This window comes from Prinia subflava, chromosome 11 (genome assembly GCF_021018805.1).
Source record: "Prinia subflava isolate CZ2003 ecotype Zambia chromosome 11, Cam_Psub_1.2, whole genome shotgun sequence".
NCBI classification, from domain to species: domain Eukaryota; kingdom Metazoa; phylum Chordata; class Aves; order Passeriformes; family Cisticolidae; genus Prinia; species Prinia subflava.
Window position 1 is genome coordinate 5524527 of NC_086257.1, and position 27641 is coordinate 5552167.

Below are 27641 nucleotides of genomic sequence, written 5' to 3' on the forward strand. Positions count from 1 at the left end.
TGTCATGTTAAAACCACAGCTCCAACAATTTCCCCAGCCTGGAATTCTGCTGGCTGGGCAAAACAGAGGAAAAAAAACCTGGGGGCCTTGACTTGAAATCTTGACCCCTCCAAAGCAGAGGAAATCTCACTCTGGAAGCAGGAGCTCAGGTGGGGTCCATGGAATGAATCAGAGTTACAGAATGAATCAGAGAATCCCAGAATGGTTTGGGTTGGGAGGGACCTCAAAGCTCATCTCATTCCATCCCTGCCATGGCAGGGACACCTTCCACTATCCTGGATTGCTCCAAGCCCTGTCCAACCTGGCCTTGGACACTTCCAGGCACGGGGCAGCCACAGCTCCTCTGGGCAACCTGTGCCAGGGTGTCACCACCCTCCCTGGGAAGAATTTCTTCTGTATATCTGAAACAAATTTCCCCTCTGTCAGTTTGAAGCCATTCTCCCTTGTCCTCTCACTCCTTATGTTGTCCCCAGTCCCTCTCCAGCTCTCCTGGAGCCCCTTTAGGCACTGGAAGGGCCTCTGAGCTCTCCCTGGAGCTTTCTCCAGGTGAACAGCTCCAGCTCTCCCAGCCTGTCTCAAGAGCAGAGAACCTCTAGCCCTTGGAGCATCTCTATGACCTCCTCTGGACTCTCTCCAGCAGCTCCAAAATACTTCTGATGCTTGGAGCCCCAGGGCTGGGGAAGCTCTGCAGGTGGGGTCTCACCTGAGCGGGGCAGAGGGGCAGAATCCCAATCCCTTTCCTGCTGCCCACTCTGGGGATCAGCACAGGGGGGGCACAGCTGGGTCACACTGAGCTCCTCATCCCCCACACCCACAAGTCCTGCACAGGGCTCTTCTGCACAGCTCTTCTCCCAGGTGAGGGGATGCTGGAGATTTTTCCCCATGATCTGGGAAGGAAACCATGAGTTTGCTGCCAGCAAAGAGCACAGTTGACACAAATATTGGAGGAGCAGCACATGGTGACATGACTGGGCCTCCAACATGGTGCAAGGGCAGCACCATGGCCCTGAGTCACCTCCACACCCCTGGCTGTGCCCAGCCTGCACCCCAGCACTGAGAGGAGCATTTTCCTGAGGCAGATTCTCTCCGTGGAGGGCTGAGAATGCCAAGGATGAGCCGTGGGAGCAGCCCAGGCAGCTCCCCAGAGATGCACCTTCCCAAACAGAGACAACCCAAACAGTGACATACACGTGTGTGTGTTCTCAGGATGAGGCCCCGTGCAGTCTCACACACCTCTGTTCCTCTCCTTTGCTTTTTAAAGGTCTCATTTCTCTCATGTTATATCAAAATGCAAGATTACCTGCACCATGTCGGAGCTGTGGAACCTTCTGCCTCCTCTGGACCTGTTCAGCATTTTTGCCACATTCATTTGTTTTTATTGCACCATTAGAACAGTGATGTCCTCTAAGCTAGTTGGGTTCTTCACAACCCATGGCTACTCCCTCCCTCACAAACCTTGCAGATTATTCCTGTTTTGCTGTCATATTCCCTCTCCATCCCTGAATTAGCTACGCCAATTAATTACCAGCCCCTGGGACTGCTCTTAGAGCACAGGCCCTGAGGGTGAGGAGTGAAAGGGATGTTATTACACAAGTGAGCAAGGTTTGGCTGCTCTTGCCTGAGCTCCCTTGGGATTTTCCATCAGAATGTTGATTTCCTGCAAAAGGAACAACTCACCTGGGCATGTCAATGCCAACACATTCTTGTTTCTAAACAAAAAATTACCGGAGTGTTTTGACAACATCAAAACATCATGTTTCATTATTTTGAGGGCATGAAATACTTTGATATTAATTCTAAAACACCTTTTCACTTAGAAGTTTCTCTTGTTATCCAATTGCTTTAAATGCCAAAATCAACTCAATATATGTAAACAAATTTTAATGGTTTCACAGGGACATGTCAGGACAAAAAATACAGTTAAATTAAACTCCATAATTTTTCCCTGAAATGAGAAATGCACTTCTTGCTCAGGTCTAGACATGAGTACAACATCTTGGTGGACTCTGATGTAACTGAGAGAGCCCACCCAGGAGAAATGGACAATGGGGCTGACAGGGAGTGTTGGAGGGCATGGAAAAATCCAGGCTGAGGCAGGAGAAGAAAGAGGCAGAAGGATGAGCTGGGAACAATGCTGCATGCCAAGGAACAGGAATTTGGGATGCCAGGTGGAGTATTTGCACCTGGGCCAGCTTTCAGGGAGTTTGGAATGGGAATGGAGAAGCTGCCAAAGGAGGCCATTTCAGAGCTCTCATTTCAAGGACAACCCACAGAATCCTTTCAAATCCCATCGATTAGAGAAAAACTCACCCTGGAATTTCCTTCCCTCTAAAGCAGACTGCCTGCTGTGCCAGTGCAGAGCTGCATCCTGGTGGCATGGAGACCTGGAAACATCATCTCCATCATCCCGAGCTGCTCTGAGCCTGGATCGCCGGAGAAAGCAGATCAGTGCTGAGTGCCTGGCTGGGAGAAAAGCTGGAGCCATGCTCTGAAGCACATTAATTGCTTATTAATTACCCCATTCATCACGGTGACACCCTTGTCTGCATTCCCAGCGGCACCCTTGCGGTTTGCTGGGACTGTCACACTGCTCTGGGTAACCTGAGATGCTTCTGCTGCCTCACCCCAGGCCCTCCTGCACCCAAAAGGGTGGAAAATAAACCCAAAAACCCCACATCTTAATGAGAATCCAAATGAGATCCGAATGGCAGGTTGGAAACTTACCCCTCAATGGCAGCAGGGAAATGCAGGTGAGAGGGGGCTTCCAGGCCAGGGGTGCTCCCCAGCCCTCCAGGTTTGGGATTCATGGTACAATTTGCAAAGTGTCATCTTGCAGAGCCCATCCAGGGCTTTGCTGCAGCTTCCCACAGGCAACTGCAAGTTCCCATTAAATCACAGAGAGCTGTAAACCAATCATCAGGGAAAATTTCTGTTCCATCACCGGTGCTTTTTCTTTATTTCATTATTTATAGCACTCTCTGATTTCCAGCAACTTTTTTTATTATAAAAAAAAATTATTTCCTTTGTCTGAAAATTGATATAAAAAGAAATCCATCTCTCAGCCGTCATTTCTCTTAATGATGTTTACATCAGCAGATGGGGAAAAAATCACTTTTTAAAGAGAATTTATTACCCGCTGACCCAAAGCTTTCCCATACATCACTGTGCTTTCACAAAGTTAGTTTCCACAGCAACATGATGTAACTCTCCAGCGTGTCTGGGAGCTGCTGGTGTTAACTCTTCCATTCCTATCCATATTTCTTTGTGATGGGATACCTGGGCCACATGGACACCTCAAAACTGGATGATCTCCTGAGAATCCAATCTGCTGAGTTGGAAGGAACCCACAAGCGTTATCCAGCCCTCAGCTGCTGTCCCTGTGCTGACACCCCAACAATCCCACCCTGTCCCTGAGAGCGCTGTTGAAGCACTCCTGGAGCTCTGGCTCAGGAAGAACTCTGGCTCTGGGAAAGCTCAGGCTCATCAGGAATGCTCTGCAGACAGGGACATCTTTGTCTCCTTTAATGAGACATCAAGCAAGAGGGAAAGGCTGCAGGTGTCCCAGGGAAAGGGACCAGCTGGACAGGGGCAGCAGAGAAGGAAGGATATGGATACCAGGAGATGCTCATCACAAAGTCATGGAAAGGCTTGGGTTGGAAAAGTCCTTAAAGGTCATCCAAGTCCCAAGGGAGGAACACTTTGCACTGGACAAGGTTGCTCCAGGCTGGCATTTTTACCAGTGTGGCTGAATTCAGGTTTATCACCAGGCACAGCAGGAACACCTAAACCCTGTGAGAGATCTTCCTCCAGGCCCAGCTTGTCCAGCACCAAGGCCATTTGCCAAGAGAATCTGGGAACAAAATATAACACAGGGTTCTTCAGAAAAAGGCTTAGTGAAGATGGACAGGCACCTAAGTCTTCAAAATAGTGATGAATGCCTCTGGGGTGAGCACCTTGTGCTGTGGTTCATCTCTTCAGTGAGGAGACCCTCTGTGGCTCTGAGGGACCACGTGTGCATGAACAGCCCCAGAGCCCTCCCCAGCAGCACAGTGCCCAGAGAGTGAGCACAAGAGCAACCAGCACCAGCACCCTGAGGAGGGGAAGGGCTCAGCACAGCAGCAGAAAACTCTCCTGCGATCTGGCTCCAGGCTTTGGTCCCGCAGCTCCAGCCCAGCTTCAGGCCCGGGGGGATTCAGCAGCAAATCTGGCCTCTCAGCAATCAAGGTTCAGTTCCAATAGAGACAGTTGCAGCTATCACTGCATTTATTGATTGCCGGGATGTTGATAAACAATTGATTTTTTTCCTGCAAATGTCACCTGGAAGGAGTTTTATGCCTCTCTCTACTGGGAGCAAGCAATAGCAGGAGCCTAACAAACCCAGGGAACACAAACTATCTCCTGCTAGGGCAGATAATTCCTGCTAGCAAGCAGCTGAGTAATAGAAAGAAGTTGCTTCTGCTGGGATTTGGGAGTCTACCATGGTCAGAGATGGGAAAAGCATTTACTCAGTGCTTTGGCTCAGATATCAGTGTGTCACTTTGGCACCTTATCAAAGGAATCCAATATCTCCAGCCCCTTGGCCTGAGCCAGTTACAGAGCAAGTGATCCACCTGAGGAGAGATGGCAATCAGCTGTCAGCACAGGCCTGCCAGAGATCAGAGACCAAAGAGAAAAAGGCTGTGGGACCGTGGGAGGCATGTGACAACCCCCAGAGACAAACTGTGCCGAGGGGAAAGCAGCCCCAGGAGAGCCTTGTTAGGTGAATGTGACACAGAGGGCTCTGGAGTCAAAAAACAAGCAGGCATTTCAAGGGGACAGGAGAAGTGCAAGTTCCCTGCATCTGTGGCTCCCTGAGAATTGGTGCCATAGATCAGATTAGAAACCAGAAATCTGGGAGTAAAATATAATCCAGCCATTGGGGTCCTTCAGGAGGAGAGGACCATGTAATTAACTTACCCCTAACTTTAGGGAAAACTTTTAGTAGCATTCACAGGAGACAGCAAAGCAAAAGGAAAGACTGGAAACCAGACCCTGGCAGCTCTGATCTCCCCAAACAGCCTTGGATACAGAGCTCTGCTGTAAGAGCCTTCCAAGGAATTCCAAGCGTACTGTGGATCTGTATTTCTCTCTGGACATCAGCCCTGTGTGTGCTGTGCAACAGATCACTGACACAGCACTGCCAGGGTCTACAGAGGCACAACTTTCTCCTAAACTTCCTTTGCTCTCCCTTCAGCACTTCCTAAAAAACACACAATGGCCAGAAAACATCTCCAACACATGCACAGCATGAGAGATGCTTCAATATCTGTTCCCCACAGCCTGGAAGAATGGAGGGAATCCCTGTGCTAAACCACTTCTCACCTTTCCCAAAGCACAGAGCTTCCCCAACCTCACAGCTTCCTCAGGAGCACCAAAAAAGAAAAAAAGAAAAAAAAAAAAAAAAAAAGAGCAGTCCTTGTCCTGGTCTTCCTGAACAAAAGCATTTGTGGAATTTAAAGGTGTTTTCTGAAATGAGTCTCCACCCATAACTGCACTTTGGCTGGTGTGTCAGCTGTGTGCTCATCACCACAATAATTCATCAGCAAACACCAACAGCTTTGGGAAAGCTGACTCAGGAGACTGAGACCTTATTTAGCCAAAAACACTTGCTCTGATTGATTTTTTTTTCCTAAAACAATTTAAGCTTCCTTTTCTGCATTCTGTGTGGCAGCTCTTGCACAAGTTAAAGCCTCCAGCAAAGCCACTCTGTGCTAAAAGGTATCAGTACTGCCAAAAATGATCCAAGCCCCATTTGCAATGATATGAGCATACATTGATGGGGTTACCATCATTATCAGAGATCAGACACAGGATTAGGATCATTATCAAATCAGCCTACCCATGCCATTTCCTCCACTTATCTTAAAATCCTTGAGTCTACCAGACGATGTTGACCTTTACATCAAAAAATGTCGAGCAGCCTATTTATTGGAAAGCTCCAAATTAGATGACCAAGAAGGAGCAAGCATTTCCAGCAGTGGCTCCCACCCCTACCAGCAGGATCCAGGAGCTCCAAAATGCAGAGAACTGGCTGCAGGCTGGTCAGAATAAATCCATCCATCCATTATCCATCCATTATTCATCCATTATCCATCCATCCATGCATCCCTCCATCCCTCCATCAGCAGAGCTGGCTGTGCTGGGTAGGAGCAGTGCGTGCAGTGGGGCTTTAAATTCCTGGCCTTTCCAATAACCCTGGCCCATGGAATGAGGGGAGCTTGGGATTGAGCTGGCAGTGGGAGGCTTCAGCAAAACCAGACCCTGTGGTGGACCAGGGCATGGGGCTTGGAAGTGGAACACAGCCCTTCTCCTGCTCAGGGATCCTGTAAAGAGAAACTACAATGGGTGCAGGACTCTGGAGTGGGATGTGGATGTGTGTCTCACATCAAGGACAATCCAAAACACAACCCAAAGCTTCCCATAGCCATTGTGTGGGCCAGGCTAAAGCTCCTGGTCTAACAGCAATGTGAGCCAGCAAAAATGACTCTGTTGGAAAGAGCAAGCCAGAATACACAGCCCCTGACCGTGACTGGAGCTCTGGAGGGTGAGCAGTAGGAACAACCCCACACATGCTCCCAAGGCTTTGGGATGCCAGCACCCAGCCACCACAGGCAGGATTTTCCTGGGATCACCTGTCCAGCCTCAGACTCAACATCCCATTTCCAGCGATCCTGAGGTCTCACACCTTATCCACACTGCCACAGAGCTGGGGCCACTCGAGACCTTGCCACCCATACTCTGCATCCCGGGCTGCTCCTGCTCCTTCCCAGCCTTTCCACCCGGTATTTCTGCTGGGGGGATCAGCCATTGAACTCAGCCCCAAATCCCACCCTGCTCGTGCAGAAGTCCCCCTGGAGTCCAGAGGAACATAAACCAAACCCAGCTGCTCTCTGCTGTCACAGCCTAAGTGCATTAATGTCTTTTTATCTCCATGGGGGCACTTCGGCCACCCCCTGTTTCCATCCAATTGGTGTTAATAAAATCTCTCTCTGCAGAAGTGACAAGGGAAGGCTCCACTTCTCTTGGCAGATTTTATCTGCATTGAAATGGAAGAGCAAGCCTTGTGTTCCATAAACCCCTCTGTTGATAGTTCTCATCTGCGACCCTCCTCCGAGACCGGCTTCGGGCTGATTATTCCCAAAGAAAACATCTCTATAAGGCAGCCCTCAGCTCTGGCTTGCCATCAACAAGTCAGCTCTGAAACACTTCTTTCAGCCAGCTTAGGTAATTTTCGCTGCAAAATTAAAAGGAAAAATTGTCTAGAGACAAAACATTACACAGAGCACATGGGAAATAAGATCCGGAACAGATTTGGAGTTGTGGCCAAAAACTGGTTAGTTTGGACGGAGGTGGGAGCCCTTGGAGCTGTGAGGCAGCAGCTGGAGGGAGACCTGAGGAAATTAAAGCAGGTGTTACAGCTTCCTTTCCTCCTCAGCACACGTGGGTGAGGGAGGACAGGAGTTCTGAGCTGTAGCTGAGCCCAGATGTCCAAGCTCCATGGAAAATCCTAAGAGGTGGGAAAGAAGAGAAGAACCAGCTGAGCAAGGAACACACCTGAGTGGAAAGCCAGGGGCTTTGTGCCTATCTCCAGAAGCAGGAGGTGGGAGGAGAAACTCCAGTCTGAAAGATCCTGAGGTGTGCAGAAAGCCAGCAGCATGGAAGGCAGGAAGAGGGATGCTGAGGAGAGCCAGGCAGCAGCATCCTGCCGGGATGCCATGGAATCAGTCTGTATTCCCTCCCATCCCAACAGACACGGATCAGACACTGCCTGGGTGTCCGCTGGAGTGTTGGGGTGCTGGGGGTAATGCTGTACCCCACGTGCCACCTCAGTCAAGCCTGCATGGCCAAGTGAAGCCCTAAAGCCACTTGGAAATTCTCCTGGAGGTATTTCACCAGAGCCTTGAGGGTCTAAAGACCAAGGAAAGATACTCTGGCTTCTCCCATCTCCCAACACCTTCCTTTTCCCATCTAGAAAGTTCTCCTTTCAGAAGAACTTCAGCAGGCTCAGATTTTTTCCCTGCTCTTGAAATCCCAGATTCATCTGGTGTGTCTCTGGTTTCACACTGCCTCTCCCCCATAAATCACTCACTCAGTTCTAGATTGATATTAGACATTATGCTCCTTATCTGCACAAGCTGCTGCTGAGCCCAACTGGATCTGTCCACGCCAAATGGAGAGAAATTATGAATGTGCTTCATCAGTCAAGGAAGGGAAAGGGATAGCAATGAGGAGAGACAGTAAATAAGGAAAGCATCCACTGAGTACTTCCAAAGTAAATCAAGTTACGGGAACAATTAGAGGAAATAGAGATTTTGTCTGCAATTACAGTCCTGTTGCTTCTCCCATCCACACAGACAGTTATGCAGCATCAAAATGAAGAACTGACTTGCATTTTTAAAGTTGCAGGTTTGGATTTTTTTTTTTTTCCAGCTGGGAGAACAAGTTTGAATCTCGCTCTCTCTCTCTCCTCTCCCATTAAGCCAGCTCTACTGAACTCAGCTCTAACTTGAATATTCAATTCAAAATCAGGGCAGAGCTGGGGGTACTGATGAAATCCAGCCAAGATCCCCCCCACCCACAGGTTCTGCAAAGCTTTATGCAGGAGGTTTTGGCCAGAGGGCAAATGAATGCAGCCCTAAAGCCCCTTGTGCTCAGCAAAGCACAACTGGAGGAATTCATTACCCTTTTTCTCAGGGCATTTTTCATAAGTCCAGGTTGTAGCAGGTGAACCCCTCTCTGCCCAGTCTGTGTTCAAGCAATGACAATAATGATTTCTTGATATTGAAAAAGGATAAAACCTTAACTGGCCCCATCTAATTGGTCACGGAAAGGCAAGTGATTATAGACTGGGATCTAGAAGGCAGCGATTCATAGAAGTTTTACAATTAATCTAATTAATAACCTTCTATTAATTTATTGCTGTTTCTTAAGAGGTAGAAAGGAGAGGTGTGACTGCTGTGGACGGAGACACAGCCCAGCAGCTCTGCCAGCCACAGGGTGACAGCTCGACCTTGCACGTGTCACTGCTTCCCGGGAATTCTGCTTCCAAATCCCACCCCTGCTGTGAGCATGGCGCGAAGGAGCAGCCCCCCTCGGAAGTAAGAAGTGACAATAAGTGCCCAAGAGTCCTGATGTGCTGGGACACGTGGGGACAGGAGCCAGGACAGAAGGACACATCTCCCTGCGAGGCGCTGGAGCGGAGCAGCCCAGCGGGATCTTGCCTTCAGCCAGGACAATGCCCTTGGAATGCTCTCCTGCCTGTTAAAATCTCGTCTGCTTCGAGCTGCCTGCAACCCTTTCCATCCTGGCCAAAGCCAGACCCTGGGCAGAGATACACAAAGTGCAATAAGCATCGATTTTGCCCTCAGTGTGGAGTTTGTACAGGGCTCATTGGGCCTTTTCGTCCCTGGGTATGGATTTTTCCACGTTGCAGATGGGAGATGGAGGCTCCTCACCTGGTCCAGCTTGCAGGAAGGGTCTGACTCCCCACAGGACCCCAGCTCGCTCTCAGGGCAGGATTTGAAGGAGCAGGAATCAACTGAGTTTCTCTCAGTGCTGCCAGAATGAAAGCAATGACTGCTCAAGGTGGCACTGCCTCGAGAGGACCCCAAACCCTGCTCCAGGTCGGACCTTCCTTCCTCAGCACCACCTGGGCTCCACCCTCCCCTTCCCTGCCTGGCTACATCCTCCAGCCTCCCGTGCCTTGCTCTATGTCCCAGTGGGATCACACAGGATCTCACATCCCTGCCTCATTATCCTAATCATCCCAATCACCTCGTTAGGCACTACTCCAGCACGAGCTGGCTTGAGGACAGGGGTGAGGTTGCCTTTCCCACCATCAGTCTCATCTCGAGAGCAGGAGAGTGACAATCCTGGATATGCAGAGAGCCTCAAAAGGCAGAAAGAGAAAAGTGGCTAAAAATCAGGGATATTGCAGTAAATAACACAGGATTTGACACATATGGCAGTTCCAGCCTCTTCCCTATCAGAGCTTTCCTTCCTAATAAATGTGTCCAGTTAAAACAGGGACTAAAATTAAAATAGAATTGCTGTCCTGCAAGAGCGGAGGAGAGCTTTTATGTCTTTCCCTCTCAAAAGTCAGACAAAAGGTCAGCAATCCCTAAAATTTGTAAAGCACACAGTTAAAAGAAAAAAAAAAAAAAAGAAAAAAGAAAAAAAAAAAAAAAAAAAAAAACCCCACCACACAATAGAGAAGAAATTTGATCTGAGGATTATGATGCTCCAATCCAAACCAGGCAGATTTCAGCTTCTCTGAAAGTCCCACACAGCAACTGGGGCTTCTAATTTGAAAAGAATATTTTAAACAGGCTAAATTTGCTGCCTTTTTCTTTGCCTTTTTTTTTTTTTTTAATCAAATGAGAAAATTAATTTTTAAAAATCCTCCCTGGAAAAAAAGCAGGTTTTCAGGGGAACGCAGCTGAAATTAAAAATTCTTTTGCAGGTTTTCTCTGAAGAGGAAAAGGCATTTTTCACTGAAATGGATGGAATCAGTTCTCTTTCCTGATGAAAGGAAATGGTGCTTCTGACAAATCCCTGCAAAGAGGACAGTCCATGCCAGGGCACAGAGCATCTCCAGGCTTTCCCCCAAAACCTGCCCTGGCAGAAACCCTCCAGTGCTGCATTGGCTTCCTAACTGCAGGTTTCATTTAAAGCAAAAAATTCAACTCAACTCAAAACAAAGCTCTTCAATTTGGATTTTTCCCAGTGGTTTTGTTGTGGTTTTGAAAGTGAAGCTAAAATCAACAATTACAGAAATTGCTGTGCCTGTGTAACGAGCACAGCAGTGGAAAATTCCCACCCGGCTCTGGACTCAAACTCAGAGCAGATCCTGCCCACAGGATTGGCTTTGAAGAGCCAAATGAATTTTCCTCTGAGTTACCAGGAAGCACTGCTGAAATACCCCCTGCTGGAATGAAACCCACCCTGATTACATCCAGCAAAATCCTAGCCTTAAAAGGGATCATGAGTTGCCCTCCCAGACAAGGCAGTGGTGCCCTACCAGCACAGATCCTTGTCCCTGGAAGTGCTTAATTCCATATGCTTCAGAGGATAGAAGAGAAAAAAAATAATTAAAAGGCCCTTAATGCATCTGGCCAATTAAATAAAGCTGTAAATGGCAAGGAAATAATTCCTTGCTGACCCCTGCAGCAATCAGCTGCTGACCTGCAGCATGAGAATTGATTAGCCCTATCTTAGCATGGCTTGTATAACTACAAATGTTATTATTGGCCATAAAATCATCCAGCCCTTTATGCAGCCCACTGGTGGCATTTGGCTCCCTGACCTCCCCAGCCGTGAATTTTGCTGGCTGGAAGGAACAGCCCCAGGCTGGGAAAAGCCTTTCTGTGCGTCCCTGTGGAACTGGGAGCTGGTTTCCAGTGGTGGGCAGCACTGTCCCAGTTTGCCCCAGCCCAGCCCGCAGTAAATTTGGTGCAGTGAGGGGTTAAGTGCCCAGGATAAGCTCAGCCTTGCAGCTCTGAGCTGCTGCTGTTGTTCTTCACCACGGCCTGGCCTTGGGGGCAGGGAGAGAGCCCAGGCTTCCCTCAGCCCCTCTCACTGCCTTAATAACAGGGCTGTCAGCACCAGGCTGAGTGAAATCCTGCCCTTTTCCTGAGAGACAGCAAAGCTGGGGCGGGATCTGCCCTTGTCTTCCTCCCTAAGAAAATCCCATTTTCCTGGCACAAGTGCTCACTCAGCACCTGCCCTGGAGCAGAGCTCCCCAGCCAAAAGCTGCTTCCAAACACCTTTGGAGCTGATCAGTAATGGTCCTCTCACAGCTCAGAGCCATCTCTCCACGTGTCATCCTTCTTTCCTCTGATTCCCTCGACCTTCTGAGCTGGGCTGGATGCACAGCAAGCCACACTTGGTCCCCAGGAGCTCTGGGAAGCCAACTGGCAGTGACAGTAGGAACAGGGAACAGCTTCTCTCTGGGCAGAGCTGGAGCTGTGGGATCTGGAGACCTGAGCTAGTGCTGACAGAACTGATGTGGCTGCATGGTACATTCCAAAAATCTGGATAAATCCAATGACTTTGGCACCTAAAAGGTGTGGAGGGTATCTCTGTAGAGATACAAGAGTTGGAGCCCAAAATCTGAAATCTGTGGTGCCTTTTTATCCAGTTCAACCCCTCAAGACCATCAGGGAGTGGATATTTCCTATGTCCCAGACAAACCTTGAAGACAGAGGTGTCTGGAAAGGAGTTGCTCTGTGGCAGGACACAGAATCCCATCATCTCAACAATCACTACAGCCTTGGAATAAGGAGAAGCAGGGAATGTTAGGAGTGCTACCAAAACTGGGGGTGCGCTGTGGACATATTTCCATTTGGCCTGTGTTGAGAAAGGAGATTGAAAGAGGAATAACCAGCAAAGCACAGCCTGGTGCTGAAACTTCCCAAAATGATACAAATGATCAATGCACAGGTTTGATCCCTCTGGGGACCAGTGGCCAAACTAAAGCAACCCACTCTGTGTTGGGCACAGCACCAGGGACCATCTTCAGATGAGGAATCAAAGAATTTGTGAAGGGATGCTGAGACAGAGAGTGGAGGAGTTGGGAACACGTTCCAGCCTTTCCTGGAGGGCTGGCTGTGGAGAGGAGATGCTCCATGCTGGGGAACCTTCCCCTTACCCCCTGTTCCCAACACCAGTGTCCCTCCAGCAGCAGAGCCCTGCCCATGTGCCTCACAGCCTCAAAACAAGGCATTTCTTTCCAAAAGGAAAAGAAGCAGAGGGCAGAGAAGCAAAAGGAAAGGCAGGAGGGGAAGGGGGACAAAAGGGAAGGGGCAGCTGTGCCCTCCAGCCCCAGCCCTGCCTGAACCCCACTGGAAACTCCCTCCCGTTGATGAGAGCCCCAGTTAGCGGGGGGCTGGGGACAGGAGGAGCTGGTCCCTGTGGAGAGCCGGGGAAGGAGGGAGGCTTTCACTCACCTGCAGGGCTGGCAAAAGCCTGAGCTGCTGAAACCTCTTAGAAAGGCGCCTGTGTGGGTATTTAGCGTGTTCACACGAGCAGAGCTGAGAGGGGCGGGTGTGAGTGTGAATATGCAGCACCCCAGCCCTGAAGGCTCCTGCTGCAGCTCTTCCCTCACAGCCTCAGGTCCTGCCCTGAGAGGGGCTCAGAGGGCAGCATTCACACAAATGGAAAAGCCACCTGCTTCCACGTGGCTGCTCCACGGGTCTCCCTACAACATCCACACAAGCCAAGAATACTCTCCAGAGCTTCCCCTTCACCTAAAGGAAGGGAAGGAGGAGCAGAAAGTCCTTGCTGACAGTCATCCAGCTTGGCCATCAAAAGCCTGGGATAAAATAACCTGCATTTTGTTGGCTGCATTCTCTCCTACCCAGTACCAAAAGTCCCCAGTGTTTGGGCAGGGACATTTCCCATTGTGGCTCCGCAATCAGGGTGGCAGGTGCCAGAAACAGAGAAGGGAAAAGGAAAGGGAATAAAGACAGCAAAGGAATGGCAGTGAAGGGACAAGAAGGAAAATAAAGAGGTGAGTGGGCACAAGAGCACAGGGCAGGGGGAGCTGAGTAAATCCATCAGAGGAACAACTCAGCAGCTGCTCCTGCCTTCACCCCGAGCTTTGCCAGAGCTTTGGCTAAGTCCAACAACAAATACCCACTGTACCAGGGAGATTATCCACATTCAAACAAGCAGGAGGGAAGCAAGGCCGGAACAGAGGAGCAAATGACATCCCTGAGGACGGAGCATGGCATTCCAGATGCTGGTGCTGGCTGCACATCCCATTGCTCAGCCCATCATGGGGAGCACCAGAACAAGGCTCTCCCCTCTCCCAGTCTGGAGGCCAGGACTAGGATGGTGCAGCATCTGATGAAATGTTTTTAATCACATCCACAAGCTCTCTATTTCAGCTTGTTTTAACCACAAATGGCTGCACTTGTGAGAGCTTTAATGAGTTGGCTGCACTGGGGTGAAAAGGAGCAGAATTTTGTTTCACATACACATAAAATCCCAGGATGGCTTGGGCTGGAAAGGACCTTACACTCATCCCATTCCAGCCCCTGCCATGGCCAGGGACACCTTCCACTAGCCCAGGTTGCTCCAAGTCCCAACCTGGCAACACTCCCAGGGATGGGGCAGCCACAGCTTCTCTGGGCAATTGTGCCAGGGCCTCACTGCCCTCACAGGGAACAATTCCTTCCCAACAGCCCATCCCAATCTACTCTCTGGAAGCCATGCCCCCTTGTCCTGTCCCTCCATCCCTCGTCCAAAGTCCCTCTCCAGCTCTCCTGGAGCCTCTTAGGCACCGGCAGGATCTCTCAGTTTCCCTTCGAGCCTCCTCTTCTCCAGGCTGAGCACCCCCAGCTCTCCCAGCCTATCAGTGCCCAGATGAATGCACCAAAAACGCCTTTACCTGTCTAAAAGAGACCCTTGGAAGAGCTGTACATGTAGAGAAGCAGAAGATTCAGTAATGAAGTGGTGCTGAAAACCCCCTGAACAAGTCAAGGCAACAAATGAGATGCTGCAGTCAGAGTTAAACATCATAAACAACTTTAACTCAGCCTTCTCCTTCCAGGCAAAAATCAAACCTCAAGACAAGCCTACAAGCACAGCGAGTTGTTTGTAGGAAGATGCAGGTTTTGAAAAGTGGCATATGGGTAACAGTACCTTGAATAGAAAATATTGAATTCCCCTTATTAAATCTCTGCCTGCAAAATCCATTGTGCAAAACACGAGGTCAGCTCTTCTTGTTCTGCCTCTCCTCAGCTTAAATGCATCATCCATACCAAGGCAAGGCTCCAGGATAGAGATTTCAAATAAATGTAAGGGTTTATGGAGCTTCCCAGTCAAGCAGCTTCGAGGATTCAGAATTACAAACCAAGTTAGGAAAAAAAAACCAAGTTATTTCTCAGAGATTCATTAAAATCCTTTACTAGACCCCTTAAAAATATGCACCTTAAAAAAAAAAAAAGGGAGGAAAAGGAGAAGGAAAAAAAATACTGTTGCTGCATGAACAGGTACAACTGAAATGAATTAATTTCATGTACAGTATTCAATTACAGTAATTGTTTAAAGTTCTGCTCATGTTTCCGTGTTTCTTCATCCCCACCGATGCCATGAAAGCATCAAAGAACACAACTAACACATGTCACACATGGTACCTTCTCTTACCACCTCTCCCTCACACAGAGAAGGACAATTGTGCACTGCAGTGTTTTCTTTCAGTGTGATTTTGATTCAGAGGGGTTATTCTTCAACTTTCTACTCTTCTAATCTGACACTTGACTCAAAAGAGGGGCAAGGTATCCCACTCCTGCTGGAGGAAAAGCCAAAATGTAGCACTCTTGTGCTGAACACTGAATTTTTTGCATGATGCCACCTTGAGTCATTTTCTTCTCGTCCTTTCAGTAAATACCCTGAAGGAATAAAAACACCTGAGGCTGAACAAAAGGGCTCCAAACTAACACATAACAAGCTGCTTTTTAAGAGAGTTGTGTGAGCCCTTGAAAAAATCCAATAGTCTCTTGACTTAATGCTGGAATCCACTAGAGCAGGTTTTTATCTACTTGTGCACGTTCCCATCAGGAAGGTGAAAATACAAACACAGGCACAGGGAAGCACTCACAGGCATCAGGGATGGAATTGTCAGTTCTGTCCCAGTGCCCCTTGTAAAGGACACAAGGTACTGCCCCAGTCCTCACTGCTGGCCAAAGCTGCTCAGACCACATCAGGACATGTTTTATGTCAGGCTCCCTCCTTTTCCTCAGCCAATATAAACTACTCCATGAGATCTGGATAGAGCAGAGGTGGAACAACATTCCAGCAGCTGATCTGAAGCCAGTGCTCATGACAGGTTCCCCAGAGATTCCCAAGCAATGAAACCACAGCTCCCAAAACCAAATCCTCCTGAGCCTTTACCCCTTGCACTTTGTTGGACTTCCAAAAGGTGAAGAGAATAAATGGCACATCATGGAATTATTGAGGTTGGAAAACACCTCCAAGACCATGGAGTCCCAGCTGTGCCCAATCCCCACCTTGTCACCCATTCCAGAGCACCGAGTGCTGTGTCCAGGCATTCCTTGGACACCTCCAGGGGTGGGGACTCCAAACCTCCCTGGGCTGCTCCTTCCAAAGCCTGCCCATCTTTTCATGAAGAAATTCCTCCTGATGTCCAACCTGAGCCTCCCCTGGCACAGGGTAAGGCCATTTACCTTGTCCTGTCCCTGCTCCTTGGAGCAGAGCCTGACCCCCCTGGCATCCCCCTCCTGTCAGGAGTTGTGCAGAGCCAGAAGGTTCCCCCTGGGCCTCCTTTCTCCAGGCTGAGCTCTTTTCCCAGCTTCCTCAGCCACCCCTGGTGCTCCATTCCCTTCCCTGGACTCACTCCCAGCTCCTCGATGTCCTTCTTGTCATGAGGGGCCAGAACTGGACACAGCTCTGCCCACGTGACCTCCCCAGCCCATCTGAACTAAATCATCTGTGTAAACATTGGATGTACTGAGCAGTTTCAGGAGATTCCCCAGAGCAGACCCAGCTTGGTCACTCAGCTGTCCCATCTCAAAGGCCACCAAAGATACACCAGGTCATTCTGAGGACAGCTGAACTCACAGAGCAGCACCTGGCACCACACCCAGACATTTTGGTGATGCTGCCATGGACCAGCACACAGCACATTTTCATTTCAACTCTCTGCTTCTAAGCAGGAAGCATTTTTAATTTCCTCCAGCATTGGAGATAATGTTAGCCACCACAAATGACATGAAAGACACCTCCCAAAATGCATTTTCAAATGCACCCTAAATAGTAGACACCATTCGAGTCAGATGCAGCCAGGATTGTAATTGGAAGCTGCAGAGAGTGCACTTTCAGGATTCATAATGACTGGCATTTTGCTGAAAAGGTTCCTGTAATAAAAACGTTCACAAGTAAGGGCCAGCTCCTCCAAAACATGCAGCTCATTCAAGCAACACAAAGTACCCCAAAACTCTCCAGGTGAGCTATGTGGATGTGTCCCTGCATGGCTCCAGCAGGACAAAGCAGGGGGAGTACAGCAGGAAAGGTTCCTGGAAGGACAGCAAGAACTTTGTAAGGTCTGGAATGGCTTTTCCATGAAGGGCAACCCAATGGGTTGGGATGCTGCAGCCTAGAAAAGAAGCAGGTGAGAGGAATTCAAAAATCTTGAGTCACTGGAGGAGTGGGAGAGGATCACAGACCTCCAGGATCATTGAGGATGGAAAAGTCCCCCAAGACCATTGAGTCCAACCTGTGACTGATCCCCACCTTGTCACCCAGCCCAGAGCTCTGAGTGCCACATCCAGGTGTTCCTTGGACACCTCCAGGGATGGGAACTCCAAACCTCCCTGAGCAGCCCCTTCCAATGTTTAACAACCCTTTCCATGAAGAAATTCCTCCTGGTGTCCAACCTGGCACAGCTCAAGACCATTTCCCCTTTTCCTGTCACTGCCTGAGAGCAGAGCTTGACCTCACCTTGCCACAACCTCCCTTCAGGTACACAATTGCTCCTTGAGCACCTTGTCCAGCCCCAGAGCAAGGAGCATTAGAGGGAGGAGTCAGAGATCCACAGCAAATCAGGGAGAACGGTTATGAGGAAAGGGGGTTGGAAAGTTTGCATGCAGCGCAAGGCAGGGCTGGGCAAGTACTCGGAAGTGAAATCCAGCAAGGATTGTTAGACAGATGAGTCTTGCCTGGCACAGAAAATATCCTAAGCTGAAAATAATTAGGGCCCAAGAGAGTATTCAAGGAAAGTATCAGAACTGTTTGCCTCTCCCTCCTGTTCTCCAGGAAAGCAATTATGGTCAGTGGGTCTGCAGAGGGTGGGGTTTCATCAGCTGCCTTTCCTCACTGCAGTGGGCAAAGAAACCCTCCGTGCTCTCCTGGGTTAGAAAAACACAGGGAAAACTGATGTGGGGGGACTAGAAATGGGAAAAGGGGGGCAGAGTAGGACAAACACAAATGTACAGGGTTCTACAGGCAGCCCTGAGGACTAATCCTGTTCTTACTGACTTCAAGGGAGAGGGAGGAGAGGCTGAGCTCTGTGATGGGGCTTTTGCAGCTGTGACGGGTTTAGAGAAGAGGAAAGGAAAATTTACAGGGAAAAGCAGCACCTCCAAGAAAAGCAGGTGCTCAGGTGGGGAGAGCAGTCGGCACTCGGGAAACGCAACCACTGGATGAAACTGTAGTGGTGCATCCCAAAACTCACCTATTTCCCTCCCACCCAACTGCAGCACCCTGAGAGCAATCAAAGGTGCTCCTCTCCCTCCCAGGGGTGGCTCCCTGAGCTCACTAAGACAGATGAGCCCCAAATGAGGATCAATAACTGGGCTGTGAATAAGGCAAGATGGACGAGGGAGGGAATGGGCACTGAAAAGGGCAAGTTCCAGGCAGGATTAATGATGAAGAGGGAGTTGCACTGGAGCAGAAGTCACACTGCTCTTTGTGCCTTCAGGAGGGAAAGGGTTTGGAAGGAGTGATGCGTCCCAAGGAATCCAGATGCCAGTGAAAACTCACTGGCACATCCAGAGTGCTTGTGTCTCAGTGTTATGGGGTTTAAATGGCAGCAGGGACAGATCCAGGAACAAGGGAAGGAGCTGGAAGGCCACAGGGAAGGCTCACAAAGGCTAAAGCTTGTGTGGTAACAGCTCAAGAAGGGATTGGGGAAAAAAAACCCCAAATCTGCTCATCTCAAAGCCCCTCTCTACCTCTCCTACAACAGTCCACACTTATTTCCTTCAGCTCTCATCTTCCAGGTCACAGCCCTGTGCCCAGCCAGGCTGCTGTCACAATCAAAACCATTCCTTCAGTCTTGTGTCTCCATCAGGATGTGGGGGAGGCAATAAACACCCCTTCTCCAGCAGCAGCTGCACAGCTTGCTCCAGGCACAGGGTGCTCGGAGGAATGTTACCCCGGAGGAAATCATTAAAGAAATCCGGTTAATTTTGTAATTCACACCTGGACTGCAAATGTTAAAGAGCCTGCAATAATCTCTAATGAAATATCACATTGTTTAAAGAGTTCCCAGTGAAATTCGCCCTTAATTGATTTTTGATCTGTGAAAAAACACCGTGGAGAGAGAGAGAGAAGGCATCAGTCAGACTCCTGTTTTATCCCTCCTGCGAGCGTTTTCCTGCCTTTGCTTCCTTTGTCCCCAAGGAATCAACACTACACCGAAGAAAGCAGCCTGGAAGACACTACAAAACTAATAAATAACACTCGAGTGGGAATCCTGAACAGCACAGCCTCTTAAATCATCCTGAAAAAGGTGAAGCAGTCTCCTAGGACAGCTCAAAAATCACAGAATGGGGATTCGTAGCAAGAACCATCCCGTACAAACGCCGTGGGCTGGACCTTCTCCAGCCTCAGGAACCTCCCCAACAGGACCAAGGCTGATCCCCTGTGCAATGACACATCTCCTCTTGCCCTCAGGATGTCACAGGGGAGCTTAATCCAGACATGAATGACACAGAGCAGTGGCCAAAAGTATTGACAGCAAAAACCTGGTAGAAAATTTCTGACAGTGGCAGCGTCCGGCTCAGGACGTGCCAGGGCAGCTGCTGGAGCCAAGGAAGCAGGTCAGGATTAACTCACAAGATAATGCACTGCAAAGCTCTTCCAAAACCCAGCAGCAGACTGTCATCAAGCAAATGAGCAAACAGTAAAATATAGCTGGGAGAGATGAGAGGAAATGCATCTCTAAACATCACCAGAGACCCAAATAAACTGCTGAAGCAGGCGGCTGGAAAACACCGGGCATCAATAAGGCTTTAACTAACATTTACAGCTGCCACAGAGCCTGCTGCAAATCACCAGAGCTAAAAGGAAAAAGGGAAAAAATGAAGGAAGAGATGGGCAAAGGTTTTCTGAAGAGCTGCTGGAAGGAACCACAACTAAACCAGCAGGGGAATACTTTCCATGGCAAAAAAGTTGTGATGGGATTGATGGCAGGGTGGAATCTGGGAGGCTGCCAAGGGAACAGGAAACCCCTGGACATGTTGAACATCTTCAACAATAAAGTCTTTGATGAAATAAAGAGATTATTAATTAAGGAATTACAGGGAGAAGAATCCTCACAACTGCCACGTTCAGATCTCAGTAACAGGTTCATGTGGCTAAACCTGGGATAACAATGGATAACCTGGGACAACGGGAGATGCCTTTCCCTCAATTACACAGCACTGATATCAGGTTATAATATGGCCCTGGCACAGGTGTCCCAGAGCAGAAGCTGTGGCTGCCTCTGGAACCCTAGAAGTGTCCAAGGCCAGGTTGGGCAGGGCTTGGAGCAACCTGGGATAGTGGGAGGTGTCCCTGACCATGGCAGGGGGTGGGACAGGCTGAGATTTAAGGTCCCTTCCAACCCAAACCAGTCCATGATTTTATGATTCTGTGGTTCTTATGGGAATGATCAGATCAATATTGCTTATTGTAAAGCATGTGTTGGTTATACCCTCAGCAAGGGTGGTGCTTTACAGCTCCTGCTGGAGAGCTTTCCTTATCATTCCATACATCCAAACGTCTCTGTGAGATCCAGTGAAATTTCCACCTCAGCTGAAATGGGGGAATCAGCTGGATGGGATTCCAGTGGAGTGGTTCCCCTGTCACCATGAGTTTTATCCTTGAGCAGGGCTCAGCTGGGACGAGCCTCTGCAAGATTGTCCAGGCAGAACCACCAAGGGAAGCCTTGTGTGGAGTTGTCCACCCTGAGGGCTTTTCCCTCCTGTACCAATCCAAGGAACTTCCTTCAGCATCTCTCCCTCAGCTGCCTTGTCTAGACTATCACGCTGAGCATCTGGGGCATTTCATAATCTTCTTAAGAATTGTGACCTTCAGTTCTGTGTTACAGTGACCTGAAAGTTTGTCCAAGAAAAACATGAGCTTCATTTTTAAAATACACAAATTCCCCCAGCTCAGCTGTTCCCAGGCAGGTCCAAACCATGCCACATTTTCTCAGATCTGCAAAGAGCTGCTGTATGTGAAGTGTATTTCTTCCACCCCACTTCCTTGGGTATGATCATGCACAATTAATTTTTAAAAATTCAACAACTCAGTAATTTGTCCCCTTGTATATCCCTCCACCTTCTGGGGACAAGGGAAAAAAAAAAGAAAAAAGAAAAAAGAAAAGAAAAAAGAAAAAAGAAAAAAGAAAAAAGAAAAAAGAAAAAAGAAAAAAGAAAAAAGAAAAAAGAAAAAAGAAAAAAGAAAAAAGAAAAAAAGAAAAAAGAAAAAAGAAAAAAGAAAAAAGAAAAAAGAAGAAAAAAGAAAAAAAAGAAAAAAAAGAAAAAAAAAGGAAAAAAAAAAAAAGCCAAAACCAGCTCCATACAATAGATATCAGTGATATCCCTGGAAGGTGCCAGGTGCCAGGACAGGCCATCCAGGAAGCCTTCAGCTGTCTCCTCTGGAGCTGGGCACATTTGGAGATATTTAAAACATCTTTTATGTCCAGTGCCTGCCATGCCCCACAGCACAGAAGCTGCTACAAGGGACACATGGTGACCTGGGCGAGGCCATCATGCCCAGTGGCCAGGACACATGTGGGAGCCACTCCCATATCCCAAACCACTGTTCTATCCATTCTCCCTGGAGGCTGAGGTACTTGGTTTGTTGTTTAAGGCACAATTTAGTGCACTCCTTACCTTCTTCCTTTGAATCTAATGATCCACGCTCTCAATTTGATTTGTCTGCCTTGGGAGTCTGCTCCTCACTAATTCCCATTCATCCATCTAGTTTTCCTTGTTCCCAGCAAACTGTCATTTTTCTGACTGCAACATATTCAACTCCATCATCCCAGGCGTTTTATTTGTGTGGTTCTGCTCTAACAGCGAGCATGGCTGTTTCAAATTATGCCTTGCTTTCAGTTTTGCTTGAGTGTAAAAATGTCGTGTAAAAATGAACTACCCTCTGATGAAGGCTTTCAGCCTTCCCATTTGAGGAACAGCAGGCAGCTTTTTGATTCTGGGAGCAATGGGAGAAGGAGCAATCCAGCTTTTGTTTTACAGATTGCTACAATAGATAGCTTCCCTGTAGGAAGTGCAGCACTATATTATGCTTATGTAAAGGGTAATGACTGGGAACTTGGAGAACTCTCCTCTTTGGAAGTGCCTGACGAGTGGGAACAGCAGGTGTGGAGGAAGAAGAAAGCTCCAAAGACAGCCTTTCTGTCCTGACTTTCTCTTCTTTTATGTTTGGAGACTGAACTCGGTGTCAGAAGCAAGTCGGCTCCTGCAGGTATATGAAAGTGGAAAGGTTTGAACGTGGCAAGGCAGAAACCCAAAGAAACAGGGGGAGGCACCTGTGGGGCTGAACCCCAGGGCCTGGCCCTGAGCAGCAGCAATGAAAGGGGCTGTGCTCAGCAATAGAGGCTCTTTAGCTCACTGTGGGGAAACTGGGCAATTACCCGAGGGGCTGGATGAGGGAGAGAACAAAGCGCTGCTGGGGAAAGCCTGCATCGTGTTGTGTTCCAAGAGCAGCACAGCACAGCACAGCAGCAGCAAGCTGAGGAAAACCCACTGACACCCTCCACAAAGACATCTCTGACCCACAGGAACATCAGATACTAAAGGTGCCCCTCTCTGTCCCTGCAGACCTGAGGCAAAATGCTCCTTCCCTCTGCTAAACAGCACAATGAGCCACCACAGGGAGCACAGCTCCAAAGAGGGACCCTTTGCTTTGCCTGTTCCAGGCACAAAAGACACCAAAGCCCCAGGAAATGCCACCCAGGATTTTTGCTCTGAGCTGAGCAAAGCTGGCTCAGGCAGCAGCTCGGGAAAGGACTGAAGGGTCCTATGAGAGAGCAAAGACAGCAGCTGGCACAGAGGGAGAAACAAAATGCAGGACACTGCTCCAAGCCAGGCCAGGAGCAGCTCCCTGGGATGAATCAGAAAATACAGCTTGCCTGGTTTGTCCCTGATGGAGAAACCCTCCCTCCTCTAGTCCAGAGCCTTCAGTCTGAGTCAGAGTTTTCACAATGGCTTTTCCAGTTTTGGGGGTCACATCCATTACCTACTCTGGTGTGTGTGCAGCTCCATGAGGTCCAACTCCCTGGGTGGCCTTTGGGAACAACAGAAAAAAACCCCCACAATTAAGTAAAAAGCAGCAGGAAATTCCCTGAATAGAGACTTGTATGAAAGAACTGAGGAAGGAGAAAACTCCTGTGTATTCCCCTAAACTCTGTAAGAATTGCTAAAAGCAGCTGAACAAAGGGACAAGAAGCTGCTGGGACAACACAGTAATGCACATTTATTGAGAACATGGATCAGAGCAGCCCAAGGATGTGATTTGCATCCCTTTCCAGGCTGAGTTTTAGGAAACCAGCAGCTCCCAAACAAGCAGGCAGAGGCATGGTGACACATAGCAGCCGTGCTCGTGCTGGACAACAAAGACCTCCCCGATGCTCTGAGAGGAAGGAAACAAAGATGCAGCAAAATACAGACAAATTAAAAGGACTCCACCAGTCACAACAGCACGAGGACAATGGGAGTTCTAAGCTGTATGCCAAGGGAAAGCACAGACTGAAATACAAGTGGTACAGTCAGCACAGGAGATGCTACACGAGCCTAAAATACAACTTCGTTCATGGAGCCGTGGTGCAAAAGCTGCAGGACATGAATATACAGCTGATACACACAAGGAATTGAAAGAGGGAGTGACCTGCATGATCCCCACATTATCTCTGCCAGAGAAAACCTCAAATGGTGTTTAAGGAGTGGGATGTCTCTCAAGCACACTGCAGCCAGCTCTGGGTGAGAGGAGAGCAGTACAGCAATATGTGACAGTAGCAATATATACTGGGAATGAACTGCAGGAAAAGGAAACCATTCTGAGAGCAACAGACATCTCTGATCCAGAAACGTGCCCATCACAGGATGAGGTGCAAGGCAGGAGAGTGCAGCAGTAAAATAAAACATTTGCTAGCACCGAGGGAATTCACCCAGTCAGAGAGCGCACATCCAAACACAGGGGACCAAGGAGACCCCAATTCCCTTGGGAAGAGGAAAAGCAAGCAGCAAACTCCAGCTGTGGCAGCAGGACACACACAGAACACACTCTGGAGCAGGGAAGCAGCAGCCTTACCGTGATCCCGATGCTGGCAGTCAGTGGCGATGGGGTGGGAACGCTCCTTGGGATCCAGGCTGCAGAGCCACCAGCAGTCCCACAGACACCCCCCCAGGCAGGGAGGATCCCTTGGAGGCTCTCAGGCTGTGGTTTAAGGTCTGGTGTACAAGAATTAAGTCCTCTCTGGCTGCTACAAACAGCCAGGAGGGGAGCGGTAACTCCGAGATGAGGCAGATAAAGGATCACACACAAGTGATTTCCCATCTCCAGCTTCCAACCCCGTCCCACGGAGCGAGAGCAGCACAGCTGACAGCCACAGATCTGAGAGAGACTCAGAGATTATTGGGAATGATCTAATAAAACCTCTTCCTAGTCCTGCTGTGCCCCAAGACAAACACACATTACAGCTGCATTAAGACAACACAGCTGCTCTGTAAAACAAGCAGCTCTTTCCGAAATGCCACGGCGTGGAGGAAGGTAAAATCCAACCACACAATGGCAGGGAACAGGGGCCTAAGCCATCCCATATGGAAAAGAAACAGCTATACCTGTGGTTACAGTAATCCCAGGAACAGGTCTGGCTTGCTGTGAGCCTGCTTACCAAAACAGACGCAATTTATGTTCAAAGTCAGGAAGGCTTCAAGAAGAAAACCTCAAATCACTGCTGGGTGGGTTTTTTTAAAGCCACAGCTTGCAGTCCAAAATATCTCCTGTGACTCCCACTGAATGGGAAATCTCAGAGCTTTGCCATGTGCTGCTGAAAGGAGGGCTGTCTCCAGGGATGCTTCTCTCCCAGAGCACTCTCCCAGCATCTGCTGACCTTCCCCCAAAATAAACACAGCAAACTGCCCAAAGACATGAAAAGCATCAAAACAAGTGAAACTCTTGGCCAACTGCAAAGCTGGCCCTGGAGGGCCTCCAGGAGCTCCAGGACCGAGCTCTCCTCTGCAGGAGCTCCCATCCATCATCCCAGTGCCAGTGCCAGGCTGCCCTCTCCACTGCTGGGAAAGGCAGCGCCAGCCGTGACACAGAGCAGCTCTCTGGATTAGCTCAGGGCATTCCTGGGGGAGATGGAAAGCTGTAAATCCATGAGAGATAGGCTGCTGACCTTCCTCCAGACCATTCCACCTGCAGTATTCCCAAGAGTGCCTCTCCTGCAGGTTGAGCTGGGCAGGAGTAGGGATGCCAGAGGTCTGGTAGATGCCAAACACCCAGAGAGGTGCTGAGCAGGAGGAAAAAGGAGACATAAATGAAGCACATGCCACCCTTCAGAGACCTTACAGCAAAATAGGAAGGAGCCTGGCATGAAGAACAACAACTCATTAACCTCTCAGGCCCAGCCTCTCGGGGAAGCATCCAGCAGGGCTGTGGGAGGAACCCCAGGGAGCACAGGGAAGCCAAGTGTCAGTGGGTCGATCCCAAAATTCCAGCTGTGTTCACTGCCTGTGCTTTTGTACTTTTTACCTGGGAGAGGGAACAGAGCCAGACAGCCAAGCACCAGCTACCACGGCAGCAAGGGCAGAACCAGGAGTTCAAATAGCTCTGAATTAGCTGCAGAAAAGCTGGAGGAGAGCAGGGAAGCAAGGCCCTGTCATGGGGAGAAACACCTGCTTGGGAAATGGAAGATGCCCTCATCCAGCATCTCCCATTCCCATGTGACCCCAGAGGGCTGTGTTGGGAACAAGAGATAAAGGGGTAATGGCCTTAAACTGAGAGACAATAGATTTAGATTAGATTTAGGAGATATCCTTCCCATTGAGGAAGGTGAGGCCTTGGCACAGGGTGTCCAGAGAAGCTGTGGCTGCCCCTGGATCCCTGGAAATGTCCAAGGTCAGGCTGAACAGGGTTTGGAGGAAACTGGGATAGTGGAAGGTGTTCCTGGAGGTGGAACTGGATGGGCTTTACTGTCTCCCAACCCAAACCATTCTGGGATTCCCTGATGAAGACAACAAACAGGTGAACTGGAAAAAGTAACCTAAGACTCTCAGAATTAAGCTCTGCCTGATCCCAGGAAAAACAACCCCTTTTCTGGGGACCAGCCATCCACAGGAAGCAAGCTTAGATGACTACACACATCCCCACTCCTGAAATACCCCAAACTCTTGGTACATTCCCCTCCACAAGCTCAACAAATGAGTAGAGGAAGCTAAAATGTGGAAGGGGACAGCTGAGCAGTGGGAAGGAGGAAGAACAGTCTCCCACAGAGGTTGACAGAGACCCTCACCCTCCTCACAGCCAACAGCTCTTGCATGAGGCAATTTTTTGTCACAACGCCAGAGATGTTCCCATCCCAAACCCCAGACTTCACGATGTGAAGTTTGTGCCAGCAGTGGGAAGGAGCAGTGTGCCTGCCCCTTCCAGGGAGCAGCAGGAATCGGGGGATGTCTCCACTCAGGGAGCTGTGGGTGCAAGGAGGGTGAAGGAGCCCCATGACTGCTCCCCCAGCCCAGCTCTCTGAATAGACATGGACATTTTTTCCCACATAATCCAACATTTCAAAGCCTGGGTGTCCATGGCTGGGGCTGGGACAGTGGTGGAGAGGATTGATCCCCTTTGCTGACAGCAGAGACACATGGAGTGAACAGGAGAGGGCTGCAGTGGTTATTGATTTGCTACATGACCTTGGCTAAGTCACTTAACCTCCGTTTCCTCATCTGGATATTGGGAATTATGGGACTTGCAGAGTGCCACAAATTCATCAGAGGGAGCTACTTAAGAGCTCTTTATGACTTAATGGGATTTCCCACTTGAAAATTACTCCCATGAGGATTGAAGCAGTGGGACTGGGATATTCATAGCCAGACTTCTACTCAAAGTGCTGAGCTTTATTTTTATATATATATTTAATGTTTTTTCCCCATAAAACACCTAAAACGTGTGACTCTTACAGCTCAGGAGCACACAGTCCAAACATGTCCAGCCTCAATGCTTCTTACAAACACTTTTTGAATCAACTCTGGCCATGGTAACAAGCCCCTCTCCTTGTCTGATTCAGATGGATTCAAACATTCAGAGTAGCAGACCCTGAGCCAGTGGGGAAAGATGCCCAGCTGGGTGCTCGTGGTGTGAAAGTCTGCTCAAATTCATCTGCTCCCTGGAAGAAGCGAAAATCCAGAGGATTACAAGCTAAAGGTAGCAACAATGCCCCAGTTGCCCCAGGAAGGTCAGCTCCAAGGTCCAGTTTCTCCTGTGGGATTCCACCACTGAATCAGGGAATCATTGGATAGCCTGGGTTGGAAGGGACCTGACAGACCATCCAGTCCCACCCCTGCCATGGCAGGGACACCTCCCACTAGCCCAGGGTGCTCCAAGCCCTGTCCAACCTGGCCTTGGGCACTGCCAGGGATGGGGCAGCCACAGCTTCTCTGGGCACCCTGTGCCAGGGCCTCACCATCCTCACAGGGAAGAATTTCTTTCTAATATTCAATCTAAACCTACTGTCTGTCAGTTTGAAGCCATTCCCCCTTGTCCTGTCACTCCAGGCCCTGGGAAATAGTCTCCATCTTTCTTGCACCTTCAGGCACTGCAAGGCCACAGTGAGGTCACCCCAGAGCTTC

General features: G+C 49.2%; 1 protein-coding gene across 9 annotated transcripts in view; it reads right to left on the reverse strand.

Moving 5' to 3' along the window:
* Positions 1-2926: 2926 nt before the first annotated feature.
* LOC134556124 (uncharacterized) overlaps positions 2927-27641 on the reverse strand; it is an 82303-nt gene continuing 57588 nt past the window's right edge. For 6 of the 9 annotated variants that reach the window (XR_010081568.1, XR_010081574.1, XR_010081573.1 and 3 more), the window contains 2 exons: positions 24103-24405; positions 22931-23079 (listed from right to left, as the gene is read on the reverse strand). The gene's annotated coding sequence lies outside the window, so the exon portion shown is untranslated. Of the gene's footprint in view, positions 3851-22930; positions 23080-24102; positions 24406-27641 lie in introns of those variants that run through there. The other 3 variants (XR_010081577.1, XR_010081582.1, XR_010081571.1) reach the window with 2 other exon arrangements.